Source organism: Canis lupus, chromosome 27, assembly GCF_011100685.1.
Source record: "Canis lupus familiaris isolate Mischka breed German Shepherd chromosome 27, alternate assembly UU_Cfam_GSD_1.0, whole genome shotgun sequence".
NCBI classification, from domain to species: Eukaryota; Metazoa; Chordata; class Mammalia; order Carnivora; family Canidae; genus Canis; species Canis lupus.
This window is the reverse complement of record NC_049248.1, coordinates 23,782,416-23,806,630: the sequence shown is the minus strand read 5'-3', so window position 1 is coordinate 23,806,630 and position 24,215 is coordinate 23,782,416.

Below are 24,215 nucleotides of genomic sequence, written 5' to 3'. Positions count from 1 at the left end.
AGAATCTTTTGAACTTCTTCCTGCCTCAATCATGCCTCTTTCCCTGTGAAGACTGGGCAAACACCCTCCTCTGGGCTCCCAAAGGACTCAATACAGCATCTATCTTGTGACATTTATTTTGATTCAGTGAAACAGCCTGTTTATGTCTCTATTTTACCCACTGCAAAGTGAGATACTTGGAAACTGAGACCTCATCCTATTTAGTTTTCTGTCTGCAGTCTCTGACCCACAGTAGGTTTTCAATGTGTATTTACTAAATTGAATTGAACTGAACTTCTGACCTCCTTGTCTAAGCTCCCAGTTTTTGGAAGAATGGAGTTGATAGAGAGAAAGCATACACTCCTGACTGGCCAGATTCATTGAATCTACACTGGGGCTCAAAGTTGTGACAGATGGTACAAACAGGTCACCATCCCCTCTGAATTTCCACCTAGATATCTGGCTTCTTTAAAATTCTCTTTGGCCTAGAGTTATCCTTTTCTTACAAAGATCCAAGGGCAGCATCAAGTGAAATGATATTTTGGAGAAAATTGCAAGCTATAGGAGACATAACAATAATTTCATGTGTATGTGTAATTTTTTTTAAAGGTTTATTTATTCATGAGAGAGAGAGGCAGAGACACAGGCAGAGGGAGAAGCAGGCTCCATGCAGGGAACCTGACGCGGGACTTGATCCCAGGACTCTGGGATCATGCCCTGGGCCAAAGGCGGCGCTAAACCTCTGAGCTACCCAGGCTGCCCTGTGTAATTAATAGTTAAGTTCTTGCATACCTTGTTAAAATCAGTCTATATATGAAAATAAGAAATACTTTGAAAACATACCAATGAGATCAAGCAAAGTCTTCAGCAAATCCTGAAGGCTAGGGACACACATCTGTCACATGCACTCTTCTACTTTTCTATCCTAAGTAATCCTTAAGAAAAGATGAAAGAATCCAAATAGGGCCTGGCAATCCAAAGAGACGCAGAAGATAGTAGTAGAAGTAGTAGAAGGATATATCACAAGGACAGAATTGCTAGGAGGGTAAAGGAAAATTACAACAGTCATCATGTACCGGGCTAGTTAGTTATACGTTTAATGCTCATGATAATCCTGTAGGCTAGATGTAGTTCTTACCTTCATTTTATAGATGGGTTTGCTGATGTTCAAAGCAGGTGCTTTGTGCAGACATTTCCTGCATCCCGAGTAGGTGCTTAGCACTGCTTGCATAGCCACCTAGCAGATCTGGATTCAGAACCCTCATCTGTCTCGAGTCAAAAGACAGATCTTTTCACTATGCAGTGTTCCTTTTCTAGCGCACTTGGTTGTAGATTTGGAGATACTTCCCTGAATCCATTGTATTAGTTTTGGAGCAACATTTCCTTACATCTATTGTATTAGTCTAACAGTTACTTCTTAGATCACTGCGTTGCTGTAATGTGTGGGCTTCTAGGGTTCAGATAGCATCTAACCTAAACCTCCCAGCATTTTACCATCATGCTTGCTAAAGCTGTACATGATCCATTGCAGCCTTGAGGGCAGTTTTCTATGTGGGCAGAATGCATATGTGAAGGCTTTTTGTGGGATAGATTTAATTCTCAACACTTTTAGTTCTGTTGTTACTGGGATTTTAATATGTCTTGAGTTGCGATAGAGAGATTATAAAATGCATGTTAGTTATTTCTGTAACAAATACAGGCGCATGATGGTTGCCTGAATAAGCTTTTCTTTCCTTCATACTGTACCACCCGCAAATCTCCCTTTCATGGCTGTCTGTGGCCTACTTCAAGGAGATTCATAAGAAAAATATATTTCGGGCAGCCCGGCTGGCTCAGCGGTTTAGCGCCTTCAGCCTAGGGCCTGATCCTGGAGACCCAGGATTGAGTCCCATGTCAGGTTCCCTGCATGGAGCCTGCTTGTCACAGGCTCTGCCTGTGTCTCTGCCTCTCTCTCTCTCTCTCTCTCTCTCTCTCTGTGTGTGTCTCTCATGAATAAAAATAATTAAATCAAATTAAAAAAGAAAAATATATTTCCTTTCGCATGTCCCACAGTTTTTTGCTTGAATGGGACTCCCACGATTGGAGGCCACCGGCTTTGACAATATTCCATGCTAATTTCTTTTTTTTTAATTTTTTTTAAATTTTTATTTATTTATGATAGTCACACAGAGAGAAAGAGAGGCAGAGACATAGGCAGAGGGAGAAGCAGGCTCCATGCACCGGGAGCCCGACGTGGGATTCATCCCAGGTCTCCAGGATGGCGCCCTGGGCCAAAGGCAGGCGCTAAACCGCTGCGCCACCCAGGGATCCCGATATTCCATGCTAATTTCAAAGATGAATAAGGGAAGTGTGGGGAAGGGTCCCAATGCCCACCAGTATATTCTTAGCAGAAGATCTGGCCAGGCCAGTAGCAGGTCATACTAGAAAGAACATTTCAAAAGCACAGAGTCATACATTGAGTTCAATGGCATCAAAAATGTCTCTCCTTCCTGTGGGTCTCCATCCTCCGCCACCCCTTTTCCACCTGCAAAGAGAGCTTTCTGTGAGCAATGCAGGGTCTTTTTCTTTTTGAAGCCACAGTTGGAGAATTAGGTTAATATATGTTTGTTTAGAAAGTGATGAGGGGGGATCCCTGGGTGGCTCAGCGGTTTAGCGCCTACCTTTGGCTCAGGGCATGATCCTGGAGTCCTGGGATCGAGTCCCGCGTCAGCCTCCTGGCATGGAGCCTATTTCTCCCTCTGCCTGTGTCTCTGCCTCTCTCTCTCTCTCTCTGTCTATCATGAATAAATAAATAAAATTTTTAAAAAAAATAGAAAGTGATGAGGGATGAAGAACTGATTATCAGGAAAATTAAGAAGTTGCCAGAATATGTGTTCAGTAACCCAGCTGTCTTAGGATATCCCTGTGCATCTTACTTCAGATATCCTTTTACCCCAGCATTAATCTGGGCCAGTGCTTCAGGAACTCCATATCTCATCACCACTGTTTTGTTTCTTTTTCTCTCCCCTTCCAACATGATCTCTTATCTCACTCAGAAAGTTACCTAATCTCAAACTTATTCCTTTAGGTTGTCACATTTTCTATGAAGTTCCTTGATCAAAAAAACTACTTATAAAAATAACAGTTTTAGTTATTTAAAAAATATGTTACTCAAAAAATATGCCCTAAGTATCTGTATAAGTGAGGTAATATTCTAGGCCCTGGAAAGTCTCGTTTGATTCAGTATAAAGTCTAGACAAGGAAACAGATGACAAAAAGATAAATAAGATTGTTTCAAATAGTGATCGTTTCAAATAGTGATGCCTCTTTCTTGATAGGCATCAAGAAAATAGGATAGTACGATAAAGATGTACATTAGATAAAATGATAGGGGAAAATTTGCCTGGGGCTATAATTTTTCTGTTCAAATTTAAAGGATAGAAAAGTTAGACCTAAAATATCTGGGAGAAGAATATTCTAGGAAAAAAACAATGCAAATATGTAAATTAAGAAAACAGGAAGAATGTCGCTGAACAATAGTAAGCAAAGAAGGGAGTATCAGATTTGGGGATAAGATTATAGCTGGGGCCAGCATCTATACAGTCTTGTGGTCAATAGAAAGGGTTTGTATTATATTTTGTTTTTTGTTTTTGTTTTTTGGTTTTTGGTTTTTTTTTGTATTATATTTTGAAAGTTAGAACAGGACAGTAGTATGATCTGATTTATAATTTTAAAAGATCACCTTAGAGAAAGGATTATAGGGCCCGAGATAATGAATATAAATTGTAACAGGACAAATTGAAACAGAATGGTTTAATAGTCCAGTAGAAACGTGATGATGGCTTAGACATTAGTGGTAGACATGAAAATGATTCAATATTCAGGACAGTTGCAAGAGAAGTTTTGGAGTTAGAGCTACTAGGTATTAGGATGAATGTGGATGAGGGTGATGAGACGAGAAATGAAAGATGACTCATAGTTTTTAGTTTGGTCAGTTAGGTTATATCAAGACTGAGATGGTGATGAGTGGGAGCAAGAGTTGGAGTTTTTGTTTTTGGTTGGTGGGTTTTTTGTTGTTGGTTTTTTTGTTTTTTTTTTTTTCTGGATGAGGGATTGAATTGAGGAAAATCCAGAGTTTTGCATGTTATGCTTTTTAGACATCCAACTAATATGCCAGTTTGGATATGAGTCTAATACCCAGGAGAGTAGTCAGAGTTGGACATATACATTTGGGAGTTAATCAGCCAGCGTCAATACATGTTGGAATTTTCTGGTCTTATAGGGTTCAAAGAAGCAGTTCTTTAATTTGCTCTGAAAGGTGAGATGGTTTCATAAAAGTACTGCCAGATTGCCTTAGTACATTTTTTTAAAAGATTTTATTTATTTATTCATGAGAAACACAGAGAGAGACAGAGACATGGCAGAAGAAGAAGCAGGATCCCTGAGGGGAGCCCTATGCAGGACTCCATCCCAGGACCCCAGGATCATGCCCTGAGATGAAGGCAGATGCTCAACCACTGAGCCACCCAGGTGTCCCACCTTGGTAGATTCTAAAGTACGAGGTTAGGAACAAGGAAAGGCAAGTGTTACAAGATGTTTAGGATAGATTCTTCAGACAGGAGTGAAATGAGTAAGGGCATGGAGGGGTGAAACAATGGTATGCTTGTGAAATTGCAATTAACTAGGCATAGCTGAGTGCAGTTTGGAGACAGAAAAATGGGTGAAGTGAGAAATAAGATTACCTAGGCATTAGGAATAGCTAATTATTATAAACAAGAATTATTTCTTTGAAATTTCAGACAAACTCTATGATATACATATATCATCCCCATTTTACAGGATGTGGGAATTGAGGCATTGAGATTTTAAGTAATTTGCTCAAGATCACAAAGTTGGTTGCACTAGAATTTGAATCCAGGAAAACTTGTTCCCAGTCCTATCCCTCCAATGCCACATTGTGTGACTAGTTAGGCAATTCTAAAATATTTGAGATATAATTTCTGGGAAATGGAGATCTGGTGAAACTCATATGCCATCACTTCCATAGAATCTCATGGCTCCTGGGGTAGAATTTAGCCATTCCCTGGATAGAATTCAATGGATCTATGAATTTGGATGGAAAAAAATTTACACAAATGTCTAACTGTACTGTAGCATTTCCTTAAATTATGAATTTAGGTAACATACCTCAATAATACTTGTGGTTGAGATGTTTTCACATCACATCAAATTTGTTGCAGATATCTTGAAATATCATTTACTCCTATTGATATTCAAAATTACCACAGTTATTAGACCTGCTATTAGATCTTATTATTTAATGCATTAATGAGGACACACATTTTATCACAAATTTGTTTTTAAAATTTTGATAACTGCCTTTCAATATCGTTGGAGTTACTGTTGCAATCCCTTGCACTTAAAATCATTTTTAGGAGAAGGGATCTGATCAGGCTTCTCCAGACTGCTGAAGTAATCAAGGAACACATATTTTAAAAAGGTTTAAAAACTGATATAGTTCAAATTCCCATCTCATGTAGGAAATCTCCTTGGTTCTATCACTCAGAGGCAACTGTATAGAATTTATTTAATATTTCCAGTGATTGGGGAATTCATTATCCAATAAATGAATATTTTTTGTTTCTTTAAAGCTCAATTAAAAAAAAAAGCCTTTTTTATTTTGGAAGTAATAACTGCATAGTTAAGCTTCCTTCCCCCCTCCCTCTTTTTAGAACAGCCCTTCCCTCCTGAAGTATGTTCCTTTAAAAAATGTGAACTATTTCTGTCTGGTTTCTTTGAAATCTGTTTTCCTGAAGGCCAGGGTATATTTCTGACTCTTCCCAGAATTCCCACCCCTCACTCTTACAAATCTCCAAAATATCGAGGTAATCATCTCACAATTTCCTATCACTGACACATCCCCATCTAGTCCTTCCCTGAAATTCATAATTAAATTGAATTGCAGTTCTTCTTATTGCTTCCTCAACCATCTGAAAGAAGAAACTATTAGTAGAGCAAGTCAAGAATTTATCAGATACGCGCTTTTAGCAAAATGGAACTTTCAGCAGCTGTCTCGATAAAGCCATAGCCCTACCTCCAACACTTCTAGATGCTGTGTCTTTGCCAGCATTATTGGCTGCATTCAGAAAACAACATGCATCTCCTGTCTTTGGCCATTTAGTGTAAAACTTACTTCCACAACAATATCAATTCTGTTTCCCTCCTTTTTTCATCAACAACCAAACGGTCTCCATCATATTCCTACACTTTGCTTCATGAATTTTCATACAGGTGTACGCCTTTCTGACAAGTTAGATCTATTTCTTTTGAAAAAGTATATTTTTCCATTGCCACCTTCCAGTTGGCAATTGTCTCCTTCTTCCCATCAAGTCACAGTGATTTCTGTTTTTCTTGGCTGCCACTGTAAATTTGCAGAAAGGAAAGAATTCACAGTTCCTGGGGACTATCTATGCTGCGTTGGGTGTAACCACAGAGTTAGAAAGGACCGCTGCAGGCACCACTCAGAGGAAACTTGGCAACAGAAATCTACTTCCCATCCCCTTACCACAGCTGTGAATGCCATTGTCAAGCAATTTATATTGAACTTTAAAAAAGTGTTTAAAGACAGAAAACTGTAGTGGGAGTTGGTACAGTCAGTGCTGTTTTTACACTTCTCATTTGTTCTTTGGTGTCTGAGATATAAGTTCACTCAAAAGAAAATGTTAAGAACCAGTTTTACTCCAAATGCCAAAAGAACAGCACTCTTAGTTATTTTCTGACTATAGAGGACTAGAATATTACACAAAAAGAATTCATCAATACTACTTCTTTCTTTTCCCCAAATGTTTTGTTTCCATTTCTAAGGCTGGGATCAAATCTTTCAGGAAAAAACAAAATTGAAGGGTAGAAATGCAAAGTACCCAGTTCTGGAGTCTCTTACCCTAGGTATATGCAATTTTTTTCATAGTAGTAACAGTATTTCATAATTTTTTTTAAGAGCCCAGCACGGGGCTTGACCTCATGACCCTGAGATCAAGACCCAGGCTGAGATCAAAAGTCAGATGCTTAGCTGACTGAGCTACTGAGGCACCCCATATTTCAAAATATTTTTGAAGTTATATTTCCAGAGAACAAATCCATCTATAACAAGTATCATAGGTGTGCATTTTTTTGGTAGAGACTGGGATAAAACCAGTATAATTTTTAGAAGTTAGGAGCCCATAGCAATAAGAGCTTTGAATGGCCGAGAACGTCTACATAGCTGGAATGTTTGAGCATGGAAGGTAAATAAAGATGCTGCAATGCTTACTGCCACTACTGGATAAAACTTTGTGGTAGCTCATTTGAAGGGAAGTAGGAAGTAGAAGCCCAGTAATGATCACAGAATGAATGTCCAATAAGCTATTACTCGAATGTAGTAAAAGGTTCTACATTTTAATTTAAAAATTTAGGGATGTTAGGCATCTTCTTGTCTAACCTATGCATTAAAAGGATGAGAGCTGTCAGACTGCAGAACCAGATGGTTATGAGGTGATACAAGGGCCTAATGCTCCAAACTGCCTCTCTTGCTCAATCTATGGCCATGAAGGAATTGCCAGGTTTGATACTGTTATTCACACTCCTCCTGTCCTTTAGGAGAACCTTATAGATTATAAGGTGGTGTCCTACAACACCATTCCTTCTTGGGATTCTTCTTGTTTCCTCACTATTCCCTCAAAATCTCAGGTATTATTTCTCTAACCATATAATCTTGCTTTCTTAAATGTTCATATTACCCAAGTTTGCACCTTAGGTTTCTTCTCTTCTCAGCTAACCTGCTCCTCATGGGCACACTTGTCCATTGCTGTTACTTCACTTATCAAGGGGGATGGGGAAAGTGAGCAACCACATCAACTACAGCAGGAAGATTCTGTAAGGATGAGCAATACCCACGCCCCCCCCAAAATCTGGCAGATGGGAAGTCATAAGATCCAGAGATTAAGGAGAATGGGGGAAAAGCAAATGTGGGTTATTTTCAATATAGAAAGACTTGGAAGAGGGAAATATGTCAGTCTATTGAAAGAGGAGGTTTTTTTTTTTTTTATTTGTTTCATTTTTAGAATGGGAGGTATTTGAGCATATTTATAGGCTGCATGTAGGAGCCAATTATGGGGGAAGCTGAACATGAGAGAGTGAGAGCATTGATGGAGTGAAGTCCCAAAGGAGTTACATCTCCAGGATCAGGGGACAGATGGAGGGGTGGGCCTTAGACAATAGGGGCCCCTCATCCTCTGAGGCTAGAGAAAAGAGATCAAGATGTGTGAATGTAAGTATATTTATAAATGTGTAGGGGGACAATTGGGACAACTATGCTAGGCTATTTCCATTTTATAAATAAGAGACATGGTTTTACTGCTGAAAGTTAAAGAAACCTTACTCTTCATATTTGAAAGGGACTGGTATTTGAAACAAAGAGGCTGCGATTAAGAACATGTAGAGTTCATGCATGGCACTGAGGAACCAGATGAAGCTGGGAAGAATAAATTTGTAGTGGCTCAAATCTTTTTTCCTCTCCAGAAGTGCTTTTTGACTCAATAGAGAGGAAAAAAAACCCCTCAAATTATTGAACCAGCCCCTTCCTAGGAAGAATTTGGTACAAGGGAAGTATACGAAAGGAGACAAACTTAAATGATTATCACATATCCAAGGAATAAGGATACTAGAAAACTCGAACAGCATTTATAGTCTGTGAAATGTACCCACTTATGGACCTATTTTGTAGTTTGATGGATTTTGCCAAATGTTTACTCTCATGTAATCTTCACCACACCCAAGATACAGAACAGTATCAGCCCAAAGTTATTATTTTTACCTTTACCCACATATTTATTACTTACAGCCCTCTTCATTCCTTTGTGTAGATAAGTTACCATGAGGTGTTGTTTTCCTTCCACTTAGAGAACTATCTTAGACATTTCTTGTAGTACATTTCTACTTAAGACAAAATCTTTCAGGTTTTCCTTTTCAGAAAGCATTTTTATTTTGCCTTTATTTTTTGAAAAGTATTTTCACTGGATATAGAATACTGGGAGGGAAGTCTTGGGTTGCTGTTTTCCTTCAACACTCCAAAGATGTTGTTTCATTATCTTTTGGCTGCAAAGTTCTGCCAAGAAATTCATGGTCAATCTTAATCTTTATTCCTTTATTCAGACTCCCTTTATGCCAGAATACACAAATAGCGTGTCTCCTTCTTTAGCTGCTTTTAAGATTTTCCTTTTTTCCCTGGATTTCAGCAATTTGATTGCTATGTGCCTTGGTGTGCTTTCTTTATGTTTAGAATATCTGGGACTCTTTATATGTCCCAAACCTGTGAGTTTATAGTTTTTACTGAACATGAAAAATCTAGATTCAAATATTTTTCTGTTCCTTCCACCCAATGCACACATTTCTTTTGTGATTCTAGTTGCACATAAGTTAGACCTCTTAATATCATCCTACAGGTCACTGAGGCTCTGTTAAATTCTTTTCAGCTTTTTTTTTTTTTCCTTTTTGTGTTTTATTTTGAATTGTTTCTGTTGATTTGTCTTCTGGCTCACTGACTTCTTATTCTGTAATTCCTAATCTTGTGTTAATTTTTTGGCCACAGATTTTTCATTTCAGGTACTATATTTTTTAGTCTCTAGATGTTTTATTTCATTCCTTTTAATATCACCCATTTCTATGTTATATTCGTGTTTTCCTTTAAGTGTTTTAACATATTTACAATAGCTTTTTTAACATCCTTGTCTTCTAATTTCATCATGTTGGCCAGTTATGGGAATGTTTCTAACAATTAACTTTACTTCTGGTTGTGGGTCACACTTTCCTGTTGAATCATGTGATGAGTACTTATCTTTTAAGTATTGACTCTTTTAAATTCTATATTGTTGCGTTCCTAGGTTTTTCCTTCCTTTAAAGAGTGTTAGACTTTGTTCTATCAGGCTGTTAAGTTCTTACTGGTTAACTTGGTCCTTTCAAGAGTTTGTCTTTCTCTGTTTTTAGAGTTGCCTTGTTTCTAGGGCTGGAATCCTAAATCTGAAGCATGAGCTTTCTTAGATCTCTGAAAGTCCTGGGTTTCTTCTCCATTTGAGTACTAAGAGTTTTATTTTGTCTGTTTGCTTTTGTTTTCCCAGACTTATGGAGTTTCACCCTAAATATCCAAAGCTTATATTCAGCAACAGACTCAGGGAGACTCACTTCCCCCCAAAGATTTCTGGAACTATTTCTTGAAACTCTCCTTTACTGTCTGATTCTCTCATTCACAAATATCACTTGCCTCAACTTTCTCAAACTCCAATGTCTATCTTCTCAGCTTAGCAAAACCACTGAACTCTGTTTGGATTCACCTTCCCTGCCTTCATCATTGTCCAGAAAGTAGCTTTAGGCAGAAAGCCAAGGCAATCATGGCCTCATCTCCTTTGTTTTCCTTCTTTCAATGATCACAGTCCTGATCTACCAATTAGCCAACATTTGAAAACTGTTTTTTCATATATTTGTCCATAGTTGCTCATGATGAGAGAGCAGATATGGTTTCATGACTAGCAAAAGAAGTCTCAGTACATGACATTTTTGAAGAAGCTGTTTTGACACAGCTCTTTGAACATGACAAAATACCAAATTATCAAAATTATACATTACTTGCCATTACCTAAATATTACTAACAGGAAGAAACAGATATATATCCATCCTGGACTTTCTGCTATCATATGGTTTATTGCTGAGGAGTAGGATGTCAATGTCTTGAAAAATGAAATTGAGTGGAGGGGAGCTCCTGAGTGGCTCAATCGGTTGAGTCTCTGACTCTTCATTTCAGCTCAGGTCATAATTTCGAGGTCATGAAACCGAGCCCTGCATTGGACTCCCCACTCAGTGAAGTCTGCTTCAGATTCTTTCTCTTTCTCCATCCCTCTCTGCCCCTGCTTGCTAGCACATTCTCTCTCTCTCTCTCTCAAATAAGTAAATAGGTAAAATATATATATATAAAAAAGAGAAATGAAATGGGGATCAGAGATAATGTGAACAATGGAGTAGTATTTAAGCAACATCTAGCTGATGAGCCAGATTTAACCAAGTTATTTATTTTCCAGTTTATTTTTTATTTTTTAAAAATATTTTATTTACTTATTCACGAGAGACATAGAATATTTTCCAGTTTTGCTCATTTAAGGAAGTATCATCAATTTCTCTAAGCATTTTTTAAAAATTGAAATATAGTAACATACCATAAAATTTATCTTTTTAAAGTGTGTGATTTAGTGGTTTTTAACATATTCACAGTTATTCAACCATCATCACTGCCTAATTATAGAACATTCATCACCCCAAAAATAAACCCCATACCCATTTGTAGTCATTCCCCATTTTTCTGCCTCTCCCAACCCCTAGGAACTACTAATCTACTTTCCATCTTTATGGATTTGCCTATTCCGGGCTTTTCAGATAGATGGAATCATACAGTATTTGACCTTTATGCCTAGATTCTTTCATTTATCACAATGTTTTCAGGGTTCATTAATGTTGTAGCATGTACAAGTACTTCATTCCTTTTAGTGGCTGAAAAATATTCCTTTCTATGGATATACCACATTTTGTTTACACATTTATCTATTGATGGACATTAAGATTCTTCTCACTTTTTTATTTGGAACAATGTTGCTATAAACATTCATGTACAAGTTTCTGTGTGGTCATTAGTTTTTATTTCTCTTAGGAGTAAAATTGCTGAGTCATATGCTAACTCCATGTTTAATTTTTGAGAAGCTGCCAAACTGTTTCCCGAAGTGGCTGCACAATTTTACATTCCCATCAGCAATGCATGAGAGTTCCAGTTTCTTTAAATCCTTCCTAACTGGTTATTGTCCATCTTACTGGTTATAGCCATTCTGGTGTGTGCCAGGTGGTATCTCATGTATGTTTTGATTTACATTTCACTAATGACTAACGATATTGAACGTCTTTCCATTAGCAATTTCTATATCTTCTTTGGGGAAAGATCCATTTAAACTCATTGTCAATTTTGGGGGCATCTGGGTGGCTCAGTGATTGAGCACTGAAACTTTGGCTCAGGTCATCATCCTGGGGTTCAGGGATTGAGTCCCACATCAGGCTTCTTTCAGGGAGCCTGCTTCTCCCTCTGCCTGTGTCTCTGCCTCTCTCTGTGTCTCTCATGGATAAATAAACTCTTTTAAAAAATAAAATTAATTAATTAAAATAAATTCATTGCGAATTTTTAAATTGGATTATTTTTTAAATTTTTGAGTTGTAGGCATACTTTATGTATTCTGTATATTAGTTACTTATCAGATACAAGATTTTAAAATATTTTCTCCCATTCTATGTGTTGTCTTTTTACTTTGTTGGTGGTGTCCTCTGAAGCACAAAAGTTTTATATTTTAGTGAAATTTGATTTATCTAATTGTTTTCCTCTGTTGCTTGTGTTTTTGTGTCATATATAAGAAACTATTGCCTATGTGAAGGTAATGAAGATTTGTGCCTAGGTTTCCTTCTAAGAATTTTATACTTTTAGCTCTTATATGTTAGTTTTTGACCCATTTTAGTTACTTTTTATATATTATGTGAGGTATTCTCAGAAATTTGAATGTTCTACATTGCTCTAAGTATTTTGCATGGTCTACATCTTAAATACTCTGACTTATAAAGTTATGAAGATATTACTTTACTTTCAGCTAATACATAGATCTGTGTAATATTCAATTTTATTCTCCTCTCTCTTAAAAATATAGAGAACAAACAATTCTGTATTTTTTAAGCTTTCCTTTGAGCATTTTTTTTGGTACATATATATATTAAATAGTAGATCTGGCTATAATATATTTTAGTCTCTGCTATAGGAAATCCTCAGTTAAATTTTAGATAGCTCTCTTAGTACTCTATTGGAAGACAGATGTGATAATATTTTTAGAACCTAACTCTAGAAGATCATTACCAAATATGTTTTTTTCTAGATATAAAGGTTATTTATATCCCTATAAGAGTCAAGTAATTGAAATGGAAACCCCAGACCTCTTTTAGTAAGGGTAGATGCTAAGAACGAACACAGTTAGTGTCTGCTTTAAACATTATTTGGAGATTTTTTTTTAAAGAATGAATTATTTTTTTTATTTTTTTATTTTTATTTTTTTTTTAATGATAGTCACACACACAGAGAGAGAGAGAGGCAGAGACATAGGCAGAGGGAGAAGCAGGCTCCATGCACCGGGAGCCCGACGTGGGACTCAATCCTGGGTCTCCAGGATCATGCCCTGGGCCAAAGGCAGGGGCTAAACCGCTGCGCCACCCAGGGATCCCAAGAATGAATTATTTTAAATTTGTTCCTTTACTATAGTTACATCAATATGGCTTTGTGGAAACATCCCTCATTAGCAATAAGACTTCCTTTAAATGTTTTTTATGAAGCTCACTTTAAATGACTTTAGTATACCCCATCAAATGGACATATAATTCTATACTTAATTATTTTCTTTTTGTTTTAAAGTTTTGTGCTTTAAGTGGATTCTAAATTGATTTATCTTATCTTGCATGAATATTTCTAATATTTGTGTTAGCTCTATCTCAGTTTATTGGCTAAATCTATGATAGTGTATTTTCTCTCTCATGGTCAATTTATAATGCTCTTTATGATAAGTAATTATTATATACCCAAAGGATATTTGGTTATATTAAAAGCCATTTATAAAAAGTTGTTATTTCTTTAAATGCAAGTTTCTATATGGTTTCGTTTAATCATTTGTACTCTCATTTTCCAAAGTGAGTGAATCAAATGGAAAAATTTTATAAAAAGTAGGTCTTTTAGCCTAAAAGAACTTAAAATTATTTGCGTACTTGGCAAAGAGACAGAGAAATATTGTTTATCTGGATGAGGCAGCAACTGGTGAATGTAAAATAGTGATTTTTTGAAAGTTTTACCAACATGCCATTCATTGTTCTGCCGTACTTTCTGGCAGGCTCTCCTGTGACATTGACCTTCACACTGGTCTTTGGTCCATGATGCAAATCAAAGGTGCTTGGACAGATTGCCCTGTGAAACTACCCCAGTAGAAAGAAAGCAATGTAAATGCCTAATAGATGGAAAGAAAAGAATAAAGAAATACTTAAGCTCTCAACTTAAAATGTACAGGACATTTGCTTATTTGCTTTGTCAATATTAGAGAATTTCATGTTACAGGATATTAGCTGAGGTTGAGAGGCCTTAAAAGGCCCAAGTAAGATATTAAAATCAGTTAACATTTAAGAATCACTAACAGCCTTTTTCCTTATTTTTCAAGGCATATGCTAATCATCAGCTAGAATCAAGAATTTCCTCTCATGGAGTACTGTTCCATAGTTAAGTAAAAGATAGGATTTCCTTTGAAGTATATGATCACTGCTTATTATAGAAGAACTGACAAGGCATTCATTATTTTTTTTACCATATAGAAATTTGATTTAATGGTTCATAAAGATGACATTTTTTAAGCTATTGTATTGAACACAATATTTCCCCAGGACTGTATTTTCATTTACTCTTAGTATAACATTCATTATTTTATTTAACCAGTCAACTCTTTAATTTAATTCAAACTCCCTCATTCATTCAATACATTTGCTCAGTGAGCATTTATTGAGTAGTAAAACCAGGAGTAGGACTGGGGTCCATATTAGTCTCTGAGAGAGAGACCCTGGGTTATTTGAGGGCTTAACAAGCAATTTGATAAGGGTATAATGGCCATGGTATTCAAAACATAGATTTTTGTGAACTCCTATGCTGTATCTTTGTATCTCCAGTTATATTGTAGGCATTAAATTGCATTTTTGTCAAATTGAATCATATAGAATCCTAGAGTGTTGGACTTGGAAATGTGTGTAGGTTGCTAATAGAGATGCCCTAGGGATTGCCAAAAGGTAGGGTGATGAGGGAGTTTCCTGGGAGTTCCCTACTTATATTTAACCAGAATATTCTCCCTTTTTATCTGTTGGGTTTCTGTATAAAATTTCATTTTATAAAAATGCATCTACTACTAAAAAATATTGGAAAGCCGTTGATAATTCAATTGCCTCATTTACAAATGAGGTTGTAAATATTTTTCAGTAATCTATATGAATTACAAAATTATTTAATCTTTCTAAACAGCAAGTATGGTTCAGATCATGTCCCCTGTCCTTTCTTTTTTTTCCCATTGGGTGTGTGTGTAGGGGGCCTTGTTGTTTAAAAGAGGAAAAGTAGGGGAGCTCAACAGCCTAAAAATAATTTTCTCAAGAAATGATGAAGCAATAAAGTACAAAAGCCTTTGAAGATCTCTAGCAAGCTATGTCAGTGTCTGTAATGTGGAACTGCTTGAGGTCTCTTCAGTGCTGTGTGCCCTCACACTGTGAATGAATTCATTAAAACAATGCAGAATTCATCTGGGGCAGGAAAATAAGGAAACTAATTTTTAAATGACTAAAGACTGAGAATATGATTCTCTCTTAATTTCTCTGGCCTAATGGAGAACACATACATATGCTATCAGCTCATTTCTAACGTTAAAAATAAGTTAGAACTGACAACATGCACAATCACATCAAAGCCTGTCAATTAAAAATCAACCCAAGAAAGATGTTTTGGATATTACTGAGACTGTCAGCTCCCATCAAAAGTGAGAGGAGATCCAGAGAGCAAAGCATTGGTTAATGTTGAGATCTCTGTTATAAAGCAAAGTTGCCTCCTCCAGGTAACTTGGCATTGATACAAGCTGCCTTAAGAGGATATTTGTAGATGATCAATCTGATTATGTGTCATACACTTAAACTTTGGGTACTCTAGGTGTAAGACATTCAGAAATATGAGAGCTAAATGTCATGAGGTATATCTCTCCTTTTGAAAGCAGAAAATTATAGAGAACACTGGAATAAGCATTTTTCCTACAACTGAGGTATGCATGTATTTATTTATTATTTATTTATTTATTTATTATTTATTTTTAAGTTCAGGGAACGGAATTTTTTTTTTTAAGTTCAGAGAATGGAATGCAACTCTCTGATGGACTTTTATCTTCTATTTTCAAAACTGTTTCATAAGCTGAAAATTTCAAAGACACGATTGAGAATAAATGTTACTTACAAATTCCAGAAGCCTGTGAACTACCTTTTCTATACAGAATGATCATATTGACCCTACCCAACTGAATATTTTGAGCTAATGTGTCTATCAAAAATGTTGATGAAATAAATTTCTGAGGTCAGCTGAGGCCATGTGGTGCTTCATTACAAATGTAATGAAATGAAAGCAGTCCTTATGATACATTGTGAAATGACAGGCCAACCATGCCATTTTAGTAATAGGAAGTCAGGATGATGGGGATCCTAGGCGGCTCAGTTGGTTAAGCATCTGCCTTTGGCTCAGGTCATGATCCCAGCATCCTGGGATCGAGCCCCACATCGGGCTTCCCACAGAGCCTGCTTCTCCCTCTCCCTCTGCCTGCTACTCCCCTGCTAGTGATCTCCCTTTGTCAAATAAATAAATAAAATCATTTAAAAAAAAGGTTGATGAAGAAAAATTGTTGGATAGCCTACCAATATAGCAGAGGTGGCAGCCACAAGCAACTGTCATTAGTCTTCCATAGACAGAAAGAGAATGATTACAAAATTGACAAGGAAGGAGTAAATAGGGAGTGAGGAAAGGATGGCACATTGCAGCAGCAGAACTAGGCATTGTGAGACAGGATGGGGAGAAAGGCGAAGAACTGGCGCATGGCCAGGGATGGGGAAGCTGAACTGTGAAATGAAGGATGAGAATATATGGGACACAGATGGAACTGGGTAACACAAATAATAGGTAAAAGGGGAAGGGGATTCATTCGGTGTAGACCTTCTCCCTATATTGTGTTCTGTCACAGGAAAGGGAAAGTGATATGAGTGAATTGTTCTATACAATGAAAAAGAAATGGTCCCTATGCAAGGTATTTGTTTACTCTGAGTATCTAAAATGTGTGCTGTATGTGTCTTGGTAAGAAAAGCTATCTTGTCCTTGTTTCATAAATACATTATAATTCTAATTCTATTTATTGCATAAATACTCCCCAAAGAATAATGCATCTTTGGTTGCCGAAGTATAATCTTCAAAATTTTTTCTTAAGATTAGTTTGAGTTTTATTTTGTATCCTCCTCTCAGGTGATCATTTTGCAAAAATAAATTTTTATGCTTTACAACATTGCATAGACCTATAACAAAGCCTAAACCAAAACAAAGCAAAGCAATGTCTACGATACTCTTTCAAACTCTGCTTTCCACAGAGGCAGCTACTTTTAACAGAGTTTACCTCTCCATTTCTAAATCCCATGTTTATATGCTATTGCACTTCTGCTGCACACACTTGCATGTTTGCCTGGAACAGGAATAGGCAGTTTTTCCCATATGAACTATAGACTTGCCCTTAGAGCTCTCACTGGATGGTGTTCCACTGGACAACTAGAAACACTACCTCGATTTCTCCAACAGTTCTTTTGATATGTGGCACTTTCCCAAACAGATCCGAAAATCAGTTTGAGCAGAATTTAATGCTCATAAACCTGAACCCTGGACACGGTCTCCGGCTTTTCTGGGAGAAATTTTAGATACTACTTGCTAATTTGGATGGTGTTATTGTTATTCAGAGTTCATCCTTCTAATTTGAGTCACATCTGTGACTGCTTAGCTGAACTGGGAGCCTCAGCATTAAGCTCTATCTTCATTTGCTCAGGGGACACATGGTGTGTGTAGGAGCCATCATGCTTTGTTTTTACAAATCAAACTCTTAATTAATTACTGAACATACTGCAATTCACTAATCAAGCTGTATTTTTCGAGACATTTCTGACTGATAAATATCTAGTCATCTGGCTTTACAATATATCCTCTTGTCCTTGCTTTAGACAAAAATGGTGGGAGTCATCGGAAATGTTTCATTTTATATGTGATTTGTTCATCACAGTGCATGAGCTTGGAAGAAAACAATTTCCCAATAGAACTTTGTATTCTTCTGGTCCACATTAAGAGGCAGTGTTTTCAAGTCAGAGGGGGAACTGTATGTAAAATCATAAAAGACTCAAGTTCAAATTCTGGTTTTCCCATTTCCATCTGATTGAACTTTAAATCTCAATTTCTTATTTGTAATATTTGTTTTGAAATTAAATAAGAAAAAAAAACACATAAAACACCTACCACTGTACTAGTAGTGAAATTTCCAATTATTCATTAACTCCATAATGAAGTTTCCAATTATTCATTATCTCCCACAAATATTTATGGAGTTCCTATAATTTCCTAGGCTCTTCGGCCTGGAGAAGACAATTGTGGGCAAGACAGATATAGCAGGGATCCCTGGGTGGCGCAGCGGTTTGGCGCCTGCCTTTGGCCCGGGGCACGATCCTGGAGACCCAGGATCGAATCCCACGTCGGGCTCCCGGTGCATGGAGCCTGCTTCTCCCTCTGCCTGTGTCTCTGCCTCTCTGTCTCTCTCTGTGTGACTATCATGAATAAATAAATAAAATCTTTAAAAAAAAAAAAAAGACAGATATAGCACCTTTTCACATGAAGCTTACACTCTTGGGGAGAAGGATGCGTGATAAACCAGAAACGAGGAAAATAATTGCAAGTATGTTATAATAGCTCTCTATTTCTTAATAATTGCAAGTATATTATAATAGCTCTCTATTTCTTATAAATAATTGTGTACATATTTCATTTTCCATTAGATGGAAAATGTTGTGAGGACGTTATCTTATATCCTTTTCTGTATCATAATCACTACTGCACATATTAGGAAACATATGATTGTTGAGTCAATAAGTGAACAAGTATAAACAAATAACAGTATAGTGCAAAGGCTAAGAACAATGAATGCCCTCCACCCATATTTTCTGGGTTCAAATCACAGTGTAGCCAGTTAAGCTCTCTGTGCCTCACTTCCCCCACAGAAAAAAATGTGGATAACAAATACCTGTATAATATCATGTTCATGCAGACTCAAGGAGTTACTTTCACACAGAACACTTAAGGACAATGGCATATGGCAAGCACTTAATAAATGTTAGCTATTTTTTCTTTAACTAGAGAGCTACTTCTCAAACTGAACTCTATAAACAAATGGAAGTTCTTGGGAATATACTCAGAAGTCTTCCAATTTGTGTAAGAATTTTAGATTTTATACTTTCATTCTGATGAAAAAATTTTAAATATTAAAGTTAGCTTATTTTGGGGTAGCTGCCAAGAGATTTCAGTGCCCATTTGCCCTTACACTTAAAGTTGTTTTAAGTGATCATGTGACATGACAGTGTTCGACTTTTAGTTTCTCAAACTGGTATGCTATATTTTGGGGAGTTTAAAATTTCTCAATATTGAAAAAAAAATTCTCAATATTGAAAAATTCTATTTTAGAGCATCAAACATTCATATATCATAGGCCATAACATTAATGTTTACAATGCACGAATCCTGTCATTGGACACATATTTATTAGGGTCATCATTCTGGTATTTCCCGATTCTTTTGGGTTCTCTGTCTTCAGGGCACATGGCACTTGGTAGAATTTTATTTCTTGGCCTTGTTTGTGTTTGGATAATAAGAGGGACCTGTGACTCCTTCTGCCCAATGAGTGGTGAGCAGGATTGACATGTGTTACTGCTTTTTTTTCTTTTGACATGTGTTACTTCTGTGCCAGAGTGTTTAATTACTGGTTCAGGACCTTCCAGAACCCACTTTTTCAAGTTTTAGCTGTTCATTGGCTGCAACCCTGAGCTTCCCTGCCAACTTACATTGAACACATAACATGCATGAGAAATGAGGTATTTGTTGATTTAAACTATTGAGATTTGCACATTGTCACCATCATGTTCTGACTAGTAGGTACTGTAATTAAACCTATTGTGTCTAAGACATGATGATAGTTGCTGTATAAATCAAAAGTCAGACCGTTTCCCTGCATAGCCTTTTCCTCTCAGCTTATCCCCTGCCAGATGATATTCTGAGAGCGCAGATAATGTAAGCCTTCTATTATCTTAAACTTTCACTCAACTTGTAGTTCCTTCAGGTTCAGGTTACTCTCCATCAATGAAGACAATAATAAAATACTTACAATATCTACCCTTCTCATCAGATGCTGTGTAAATAATAAGGATTTAGACTTCATTCCTCCCAAAGACACAGAGAGCTGCTATAAAAAAAATAAATATTGCTTGACAAGATCATCTCTTTCAGCCTGATGTGCTACCCCGAGGCTGGAACTCTGTGGGGTTGCCTAGCAGTAGTTCCTAGCAGCAGCTTGAGCCAACTCCAGAGAGCAGTCATTTCTGTTAATAGTGGCTCCTTAGTGCTCCATTTCCTCATTGTGGTTCTCAGTAAAGGCTCAGAGATCCTTCAGAAGTCATATTTGCCTCTATCGCTCTCAGTCAGTCATAAGACCCAACTGAGTCCACTGGGGCCAATTTGATGTTCTTTACAAGATCTTTTAAGGAATTACCTACAGTGTTACTCTGGCAGCAATCTTAGGTCCAGTGAGCTAGTGGGAAAAGCAAATGGTCTTTTTGCCTTTATTATCATGCAATCTAATAACATCTCCACTCTGCCCTAAAATGAAACAAGGGCCCAATGTCCTGTTGGCTTGTCCTTGTCTTCAAGTTAATTGCCTAATTCCCTCAGAGATAGTCTTCCAAGGGTTGGAGTTTATATCTCAACGTTTTCTTGTGGCAGGACCCGAAATCAAAGAAAGAGATTTGATCACAACCAGAAAATGTACTTCATAAACCACCCCCTCCCATATGTTCAGTCCAGATTAGGTACTTTAAAAAATTTCCCCCAAGACATAAATAAAAAGAAGTCTAGCTCATATTTAAAACTCCAAAGCATAAATTTTGAAGTGAGATACTTTCTCTTTTAGCAACATTTAGACCTTATGCAACATTGATTAATACATTCAAGCATTTTTTTCAGTATATGCAAATAAGCCACCATATTGAACAAAAGGGGGAAAGTGGAAAGAAATAAGGCCGGAACATTTTATGGGAACATGATCATGAAGCATTTGTAAGATATGTCAAAAAGTTTGGATCTATCCTAAGGGCAATGGAAAGCTATTCAAAGGTTTAGGGGTGGATAACATGGTAAAATTTGCATTTTCAGATAATCAGTCTGGCTATAGCAAGATGGTGGGGTCAAGACTGGGAGTAAAGATAGAAATAAGGATTTTTTTTTCAGACATTTAGATGAGAGGATAGTGGTTTATGACTTGAAGATCAAGAAGGAGATTTAGTATGGAAGCACTAATTTGGCAGTCAGCATAGACATGGGCATTGAAGTCCCATATGTGGTTGATAACACAAGGAGTGTATGGAGAGAACAAGATTAAGAACCAATAAGAACATCAATCTTAAAGGGCCTGGCAGGAAAAAGAACTGTGAAGGAAACTGAGAAGTATCAGAGAACAGATACTAGGAGAATGCGGTATCACAGAGCATAAGGAAGAGTTTATTTTAAAAACTAGTGTTATTAAAAGCTTACATATGCTGGGGGCCAAAATCTTTCTATTAGATTTCAAGCTAGAAGGTTTCTGTTGGAACAAACAGTGTCAATGGACCATGGTAGAAAAAAATCATGTGGTGGTAAGTTGATGAGTAAAAGTAAATAAATGAAGAGGATACATGTAGATAATTCTTACAAGAAACTTGTCTTTGAAAGAAAAGAAAGAGAGAATAGCTGGAAGGAGATCTAAGCTAAAGGAAATTTTCTTTGGTTTTAGAGCTAATTTTAAGGAGACCACAGAAAAGGAGAGGCAGAAGACCTAGAGAAAACAGAAGGCTTCTTAAGATTTTTATTTTCTTACTTTTTAAAGTCTTTATTTAAATTTTGGTTAACATAAACTATAATATTAATTTCGAGTGTACAATTTAGTGATTGAACACTTCCATTCAACACCCAGCACTCATCATGACAAGTACACTCTTGTCCCCAGCACCTGTTTGACCCATCCCGCTCCCCACTCCCCTCCAATAACCATTAGTTTGCTTTCTATAGTTAAGAGTCTGTTTCTTGATTTGTCTCCTTCTCTCTTTCTCCCTTTGCTCATTTGTTTTGTTTCTTAAATACCACATGTGAGTGAAATCATCTGCTATTTATCTTTCTCTTATTTCCCTTAGCATAATATACTCTAGCTCCATCCATATCATTGCAAATGACAAGATTTCATTATTTTTGATGGCTGAGTAATGTTCCATTGTATACACACACACACACACACACACACACACACACACACCACATCTTCTATATCCATTCATCCATCGATGGACAATTGGACTCTTTCCATAGTTTGCCTATTGTAGATAATGCTGTTATAAACATTGGGGTGCATGTATCCCTTTGAATTAGTATTTTTGTATTCTTTGGGCAAATAATAGTGTGATTGCTGGATCTTAGAGTAGTTCTATTTTTAATTTTTTGAGGAACCTCCATGCTGTTTTCCAGAGTGGTTGCAACATTTTGCATTCCCAACCCCAGTGCAAGTGGGTAGATGGAAGGGTTCTATTAAAAAGACAAGAAAAGGGGATCCCTGGATGGCTCAGCAGTTGAGCATCTGCCTTCGGCCCGGGGCATAGTTTTGGAGTCCCGGGATCGAGTCCCGCATCAGGCTCCCTGCATGGAGCCTGCTTCTCCCTCTGCCTATGTCTCTGCCTCTCTCTCTGTGTCTTTCATGAATAAATAAAATCTTAAAAAAAAAAAAAGACAAGAAGGAATGGGATCCAAGGCTTGGGTGGAGAAATAAAATTCAGATATTAAGGACCTCTCTTCTATTGTAACTAGACAGAAGCAGAAAAATGGCTTTGAAAACAGCTAAATATCTACATTTGGTAGCATGCAGTTAAGCTCTTCACTATTTTCCTTTCACAGTTGGAGGACAGATCCTCTTGATTTTGAGTGGGGAGGTTGAGATTGGAAATTTGGAGAGGGAGAATGGAGATTCTTTGAAATTACTATTGTAAAGAATTAGAGCTAAAAGCCTCTTTTCCATTATGAAAATGATTATACTTAGCTCACAATTGGGAGGTTAAATGAGATGATATAGGGAAGTTGCACATAGTAGGCACAGAATGACTCAATAAATAGTAGCTATTATTATTACCAGCATCACCATTTTCCTTCTCCTATTTTATGCCACAATATGAATTCTAGCTTTTATTTATAGCTTCAGCTCTTCTTTCCAACACTTTCATCTGTTTTGTTTCTTAGTTTCCTCCTTCAATCCACTTCCAGGCTCTTGCTTTCATCTCTTCACTTTCATCTTTTTCAACTCCTTCTGCTTGGTAATTTTACATAATGCCTTCTTGATACTGTCCCTCCTAAGATAGCCTGGCCCCAGGCATATCTCCTTTTGATTCTTTCCCTATAGGACAGCTCCTCACCTCTGTCCTGAGCTCATTACCAGAATTCAAACAATACTGAGCCCAGAAAAATCCATGTACATTCTGTAGTTCACCAAAGCTTGAGTGCAAATGAAATCTTAATAATGGCCCCCACTCCTAATCATATGATTCTATGAAAATAATCAAGTAGACTACAGGATCAGATTTAATCCTTTCTAATATAGGCGTACCTTGGAGATACTTTGGGTGTTTCTAGACCACCACAATAAAGTGAGTATCGCAATAAAATGAGTCGAATGAAGTTTTGGCTTCACAGTTCTTATAAAAGTTATGTTTACACTATATGGTAGTCTATTAAATGTCTAATAACATTTTTTAAAAAGACAATGTACATAGCGTAATTAAAAAGCACTTTATTAATTCACTTTATTTGAAAATGCTGTCATCTAAGATTTCAGAGAGTCATAATCTTTTTTTGCTGAGAGAGGGTCTTACCTCCATATTGATGGCGGTGGACTGATCAGGGTGGTGGTTGTTAAAAGTGGGGTGGCTGTGGCAATTTCTTAAAATGAGACAACAGTGAAGTTGGCTGCACTGACTGACTCTTTCACAATTTCTCTGTAGCGGGCAATGCTGTTTGATAGCATTTAACTCATAGTAGATCTTTTTTCAAAATTGAAAGTAATTCTTTTGAACTCTGCCTCTGCTTTACCAACTAGGTTGACATAATATTGTAAGTCCTTTCTTGTCATTTCAATAATCTTCACAGCATCTTCACCAGGAGTACATTCCATCTCATGAAACCACTTTGCTCATTCATAAGAAGCAATTCTTCATCCATTAAAGTTTTATCATGCGATTACAGCAG